This window comes from Grammomys surdaster, unplaced genomic scaffold (assembly GCF_004785775.1).
Source record: "Grammomys surdaster isolate TR1022 unplaced genomic scaffold, NIH_TR_1.0 116559, whole genome shotgun sequence".
In the NCBI taxonomy this organism is placed as follows: Eukaryota; Metazoa; Chordata; class Mammalia; order Rodentia; family Muridae; genus Grammomys; species Grammomys surdaster.
In genome coordinates, this window is record NW_021613729.1 from 1 (window position 1) to 7,740 (window position 7,740).

A 7,740-nucleotide genomic window follows, 5' to 3' on the forward strand; every position below is an offset into this window, starting at 1 on the left:
TAGATGTGTGCAGACCTACGTGTAAACAAATGTGTGTGTGCATATTGAAACATTTAGAAAAGAAACAGGAAAGCGTTAGGTCAGTTGATGGGAAAGAATTGGAGGCAGATAAAGTACTAAGAGAGGACTTAAAGTTAACTGTTTTCTAGTTTTAACTGTCACTTTTTTTTTCTTTTTATGGTAGATAACCACATAAAAATACAACTGAAAATGGAAATATAAAGCCGTGAGTGAGGCTCCACAGCTTCAGAACGGCCACGGAACACCAGTGAAGTTCACTGGGATGCAGTGTTCAGCATGAGTAAGTGTTTGTTTCCAGTGGCTACGTCACTCTAGCTTTGTTACATCTTTATTTGTGAATTCATCACAATAAAACAACTTTTATAATACAACCCCAAAGAACACTGTTAAGCACCATGGTACAGAATTGATACTTAACATCTATGTTCACCACATTTTTAATTAAATTTTACAAGAAAATTGTTTCTATGTATTTTCTACTTGTAACATTTTATTTCAGAAAATATCTAGAGAACTATATGTCTCCCTGTTGACAAGTGTTTTCACCAGGGCACTGAGATTATGAATATTTTCATGTGCTTATTTTTCTGTATTTCCCAACTTTTGTAGTCATGTGGTTATTTTGAAATCTGGGAAAAAATGTTATGGTTTGCAAATAAAAGCTATCAAAGCTACCACTAAACTCTTCCAGGCTCCCCAAGGTACAGTGGTGTGCCTTGTGATTTTCAAGCTTATGATGATACAAAAGTGATACACATTCAGCAGAAACCAGGCCCTGAAGTCTGAATCTTGATCTTCTCTCAGGCTAACAATGTGTGCGAGGGGATACTCGGCAGCATCAGCATCCCCAAAGGTCTAGAGTTCAATACCCGGTAACCACATGGTGGGTCACAACCATCTGTAACGGGATCTGATGCCCTCTACTGGCGTGCATGTGTACATGCAGATAATGTACTTCCACATGAAGTAAATGAAATGCTATTTGTTAAAAAACAACAAGAAGCTTTTAAACTAAAAAAAAAAAAGCTGTATGTAAGGATAATGATTTATTTTACTCCAGCTTGAGGCTGACAGAACCTAAAGTAAAACAACCCACTGAAATCCTCTTCATATCTATGAAATGGTCTTCAGTTGGAATCACTCACCAGACTTGTGGTTATATGACTTTAGAAGGGTGTATGGCCAAACTGCTGTCTACAGTTCCCCCTACTGTTCATCAAGTTCTATATACAAGTAATCACAGAATGACTGGGACATAATTTTAGTGTTTTATTAGTCCATATTTTATCAGTGATCCATAATTTGTATAATTAACTTTGTTACCAGGGGCTCACATACTAAACTGGACTTTAAATTCAGTGAAGTTTACCACATGACACTCGATTGATAAGCTGAAAACACATACCCTGTGCTCATGTGAAGTGTAGGCATAAGGCTTCCATCAAGACAGCAGGCATTTGGAAGATGCTGAGCAGGACTGCGAGATACAGTCATATACAGTGTTCCAAGCAGGCTGCGGTAGTCCTAAGCCATGATTCAGTTAGAGGCATTTGAGTTAATATTCACATGGTAACGTGACCCAGAGGGGAAGCAAAAAGAAGGTAATGTCTCCAAGCAGGGGCTCATACTCTACCCATAGAAAAAGAACTGAGAATGGGAATCCCATTTTATTTACTAATGAAGAAACACCAGTTCACCACAGGCCAATGTCCTCATGAGACCAGAAAGGGCAAAGCCTGTGTGTATAGTTCCTGGGTTAGGGAGGGCAATGCAGGCCTGCACTGCTTGCTTGGTAAACTCTAGCTATTGATCTTGTCCTCACTATGAAAATGAAAACCTGCTGGTGGTGTCCCTGCTGTTTGATCACCAGCTTCTTCCACTGGGGGGCGCAACCCCACATGAGGGTCGCACATGGGTACTGTATAAATTTTTGAAACAAGAAAAAAGCTATTCAAAATCAAATATGTAACTAATTCTGGCAGTGCTCATCTGCCTGACAACTGTCCTTCAGGGACTTGATCCTGAAGGCACACAGTGTTCACTTTACACTTCATGTTCCACCCTACAGTGCTAATGATCACCGCTGGCCAGCAATGCCTCAGCTGGACACTACTGTACATTATGAACTGCAGTTTTTCAATGTTCATAAGGTTTTCTGCTCTTATGAAAATATAAGAGTTAAGGCTTTTAGCATTTTCTGACTGTAATTCTTCAGCCTGTATCATATTAGGGACCTTCAGGACTCTCTTTTCTTAGAATGTTTGACTTTTAAAAACACTGAATTCCTGACTTAAGTTTCAGTTTTTAAAAGTCCTTACATTAATTTTAGCTTAAGAGTGGGACAGAATTTCTAACAATGTCTGCAGTGGCCATAAACACACTTTTGTTGTTTCATGCATCTATTTAAAGCAGTGACAATTAGACAATCAGCACACCAGTCAACCCTAAAAAGCACTGAAGTTGCTCTGGGTTCTCCAGCACCAAACAGCCAAGATCTAAGAGTTTGTGTAAAAGTGATCAGGTACATCCATAGTGTGCAAGGTTGTTCTCAATCATTAATAAATGGGAAATTTGTATGTATAGCAAAGAATTCTTTCACAATAAAGCTTTGTGATTTATTATCAGTAAATGTTTCATTTATATGCTTATTTTATATACAAATGTAGGGTTATATAAAAATTTTTCAAGTGCAGAAGGGTTTTAAGTAGAGACAGATTCTGAAACCCTGGTCTAACCTATGCTACAGTGTGACTTGAGTACAGGTTGTTAAGGGTAAAGCGAAGGCAGAGGTTTAAGCAGTTTAAGCACTCTTTTCTGTTTGTTTGTTTGTTTGTTTGTTTTCATTTAATTTTTTATTGCTTACTTTATTTACTTACATTTCCACTGTTATCTTCCTTCCCGGTTTCTCCTCTGAAACCTCCCTATCTCATCCCTCCCCCCTGCTTCAATGAGGGTGCTCCCCCACGCACTCACCCACTCCAACCTCACCGCCCTAGCATTCCACTATGCTGGGTTATTGAGCCTTCACAGGACCAAGGGGCTCTCCTCCCAATTATCTCAGTTAAGGCCATCCTCTGCTACATATTCAGCTTGAGCCATGGGTCCCTCCATGTATACTCTTTGGTCTGTAGTTTAGTCCCTGGGAGCTCTAGAGAGTCTGACTGGTTGATATTGTTGCTCTTCCTAAAGAATTGCTAACCCCTTCAGCTCCTTCAGCCTTTCCCCTAAGTCCTCCATGGGGGGTCCCTGTGCTCAGTCTGATGGTTGGCTTCAAGCATGTGAATCTGTATCAGTAAGGATCTGGCAAAGCATCTCAGGAGAGATCCAATCAGGCAGCTGTCAGCAAGCACTTCTTGGCATCAGCAATAGTGACTGGTTTTGGTGGCAGGATATGGGATGCATTCCCAGGTGGTGCAGGCTCTGGATGGCCTTTCCTTCAGTCTCTGCTCCACTCTTTGTCCCTGTATTTCCTTTAGACAGGAGCAATTCTGGGAAGAGTGGGTGGCTCCATCCCTCAATCGGAGGCCATGCCTAACCTCTGGATATGATGTCTGCAGGTTTTCCCTCCTCTTTGTTTAGTGCTCCATTTAAAATAAACTCTGGAAGATGAATATACATCTGCCAATATTTGTTTTGATTGTACTCAAACCCTATCATTTGAAATGTTAATTTTCCCTCAATCATTATCCATTCATCCCCACTCATGACTTTAAAACCCCAATGACTGCGTACTATACTTCTGTCCATCCTAGATGATCTTTGGTACTTCAAACTACTGTTGCTACAGCCTCTCTGCTAGCCCAGGTACAGTCTTCAGAGAATACAGTGTTTTCTTGCTGTGCTACAGGGCAGAGGTTGGATACTTGTCTCCCTGGGCTAATGGGAGAATGTTGCTGTGCCCTTTCCACTTTGTATAGGCCACCTCCATCCTTTACCTGTGGCTCTTCCTTTATGAAAGCCACAAGTGGCAGACATGTCTTTCTTACATGGCATTTCTCACCTCTTCTACTTCCTTCTTCCATTTGTAACGACTGTATGATTGTAGTAGTGCACCCAAATAACACAGGATAATATCCCCTTAAGACTTTTAAAATAAGTGTTTCTGAGACAGAGTCTCAAGTTGGTAAACCAGGCTGCTCTCAAATTCACAATACTCCTGCCTCAGTCTTCCAAGTGCTGAGATGCTTAGCCACATTTAAATTTAATACAAACATGCCAATGTATCATATTTTCATGCTTATGACAACTAATATACTAACATTTTTTGGTGTCCAATACTTTAAGTTACCCCTACATAAAAAAAATAAAACAGCATATCAACTCATAGTTAACTCTGGCAAGGGAGGACACTAACGTAAAGTGTAAAACGATGGAGACTCACATTTTACTATTTTTACTGGCATTACACTCTGAAATTGAACTACAATTGACTAGCTATATTGAAATAAAGAAAATCTTGGGATTGAAACGAGAAGTGACAGAAGTATAAAATTATCAATGTTCCTTTACTGGATATCTGACCCAGGGTCCACATGGTAAGAAAGATATTATCTCCAAATCAAATGTACTGACTGTTAAAATATAAACAGAAACTAAGAAAGCAAATTCTGAAGAATTTTTCTACACACTGTTCTACTATAGAATTCAGGAACTACTTACCACCACCACTACTACAACAGATAAAGGGTAAACCACATAATGGATAATAGACTGTTAACATTAACTTAAACTAAGAGGGGGTAGCTAGAGGGACTATATTTGAGCATACTAACTGCAAGTTCTTATATCCTATAAAATGAAGTATTCATGAAATCATTATACATGTGTCTGTGGTAAAAAATGAAAACTCTTGGGCCAACAAGAGGCTCAGTGGATAAAACTCACTTTGATTCCAAGCCTGATGACTAAGTTTGTCCCTGGAACCCACACAGCAGAAAGAGATCCAACTCCTAACATCTCTCCTCAACCTCCACATGTGACTTGGCATGTACACACATGTGAGCACACATACACACACACACACACAAACACACACACATGCACACACAGAGAGAGAGAGAGAGAGAGAGAGAGAGAGAGACAGAGAGAGAGACAGAGACAGAGACTTGCTATACATTCATAAAACACAGATACAAATAAATGTAATCTTAAGTATTTTAAAATATTTATTAAAAAAATAAACCTCTCCTGTTTGACAAGTCCAACTGGAACCAGTGGTACACTAGTCCGGTTCCCTGTGACTCCTCCCATACTGTCCTATCCACTCAGTGTCTTCAGTTTAGCTTCGTATCTTCTCTGACTCCAGGATAGCAGAGCAATGCTGGATGTGCTCAAGTCATACCCAGCATGTGACAACTCTCTGATGTGAGTTTTTAAAGTGTTTATACTGAAGTCTAGCACACTTGAATTTTCAATTATTTGTGACATACTGATTTTTCTTCTATAAGGCAGTCTATTTTATCATTAAACTTTTTCTCTGACAGGAAGATCATATTCAGATAGTTTAGGACAAACCTCTGTATCTCCTCCTTGGTTCGACCAAGAGAAAGCAGCCTCTTTTTAATGTTTGTGTAGTTTTTTTTTTAGTACAATCATTGGAAAGGTCTAAGATTCTAGCCACATATCAGAAGCACCAGGTCCTCTTTGTTTAAGTTGAAAGCTGACTGTAAAATTTCAATGTTAGTTTTCACGCATTTGGTACTCTGAATTAAGATGGAATGATTTTTGGAAATTATCTTTCTGACAAAATCTGTGGCAACCTTGTGACCTAAGGATCTACTGGTCTCCTACAAAATTTTAACCATTTGTTTATTTAAATTCAGACTGACGGAGAAGGTTCTGGGAACATTGGTCCCCAGTCAGCAGAGGCATTTATGAGTCAATCCAACAGAGCAGAGGAACTTTATAGTATTTTCCAAGTTTAGGTTTTTATTGAACCGAAAAAAGGATTCAGGAGAATGCTCTGAACTATTCACAATTTCAAGGTCTGATGCCATAGTCTTTCTCCACAGTTCCCATCATTTGAAAGACTTTCAGGAGTGCATGTTATAGTTCATGGATATCTTGATATGATGCTACCAATCTCTTTGTCACTGTCTCCTTGGAATAGAAGGAATATCTTCAGCTCCTGCTCATTCGTAACAGCCCTGTTAAACACTCCAGCCTGTCATCTCCTTGCCCTGTCAATATCAACTCCCATGGTGAGCAAGTTGTTCAGTAGGTCCTCATTCTCCAAAGACTCCTTGTCTACATTGTTGCATTCCACATTAAACAGCCTGAATGGAGTCAACTTGAGGAAAACTGCTGAATATTGGAGCATCCATTCTGTTAAACCAAGAATATCCTTCTTATACACAAGATGTTTCTTGATGGCATAATCATTGGATACTCCAAAGTTTTCCAAATGCTGTGTAAAATAACATGTAATGTTAATATATAATATTATATGAATGCATATGTTAAATATCCAATGTCAATACTATTATTCTTTAAATAGGAGGAGCCTCGGATCCCTGTGGTCTTAGGGCTCTTCCTCTTTTGACTTATAGAGAAGCAGAACAAGCACCACTGCTGCCCCAAGCTGCCCTGCCCTTGTATTGTTCTTTTAGTTCACTGTGCCTCCTGTTCTGACTCTGAATCAGTTCTCCTCTCCATCTCTTCTGATTTCTGCTTTCTTTGGTCTCTGGCATCTTGGTTTGTTCCTAATAACTGGCACTTTCATTACCATTTTCCTTTCAACTTGCCAGATGTCTCAACTGTCCCTGCCCACAGACACTAGATTTCTTTGCTTCTAGCTACCTTAATCTCAAATCTAAATGTAGTTCTGAAAAACAACACTTCAGATATCTTTATATCTGCAAATTAAACATGCTGTCTAATTTGCATCTTTGCATCTTTAATGTCTTTTTTGGATTTATAATACCATTTAAATGGATCATATTTAGTACACACACACACAAACAAACACACACACAAACATGCACACATAAATCTCTGGACAAGAGCTGTCAACATCAATCTCTACCTCAGTTTACCAATCTGTTTCTTTGCAATGCAATAATTCTGAACACATTTCCATCTTCGTAGTGATATAGTTGAGGGGATGCAGTGTAATTCAGAAGTAGATCAGTGACAATATATATCCTTAGCATGCATAAGGATTTGAGTTCAATTCCCCAACACTAGAAAAGAGGAATAGGGGAATTAATTCTCTAATTCAAAGTTGTTTGGTCTTAACCCTGGAACAAAAGTTTTCTAAGAACACTAGCAAGAAGTGTTCTTGACTTCAAGATACTTCAGCTAGTATCAAAGCTGACCTGGCTGCCAGATTCTCCCACTATCCCTTAGTCCCTTACCTGTTACAGGGTCCTCCTGGCTGGCATATCCCACCCCTGAACTCTGCAGCCAGAGGCTGGGCTGCCCTTCCCCCAGCTCCTCTTACATATAAAATCTAGCCATTTTAGCAGTGCAGGCCCTTTTGGTCCTTTTTGGCCTTTTTGCCTCTTGGCTGATGCTCAAGGTTCCCCTCTCTTCCTCTCCTCTCTCCTCACAGGGCCCAGCACAGTCTTCTGCTCATATCCACTACAGAGTATTCTAGATGTCTCTGGCTGTTTTCTTCCTCATACCTACAATAACCCTTCTCATCCACCAAACCCAAGAATAGTCATGTCTTCCTTTAATTTGTTGTTTGTTTTTCAGTCAAGGGTGTTGGCCCCAGTA

The 7,740-nt window shown here is 39.6% G+C and overlaps 1 pseudogene; it reads right to left on the bottom strand.

The window, feature by feature from the left end:
• Positions 1-5,163: 5,163 nt before the first annotated feature.
• On the bottom strand, positions 5,164-6,402 carry LOC114635702 (annotated as a pseudogene).
• Between the last annotated feature and the right edge of the window lie 1,338 nt (positions 6,403-7,740).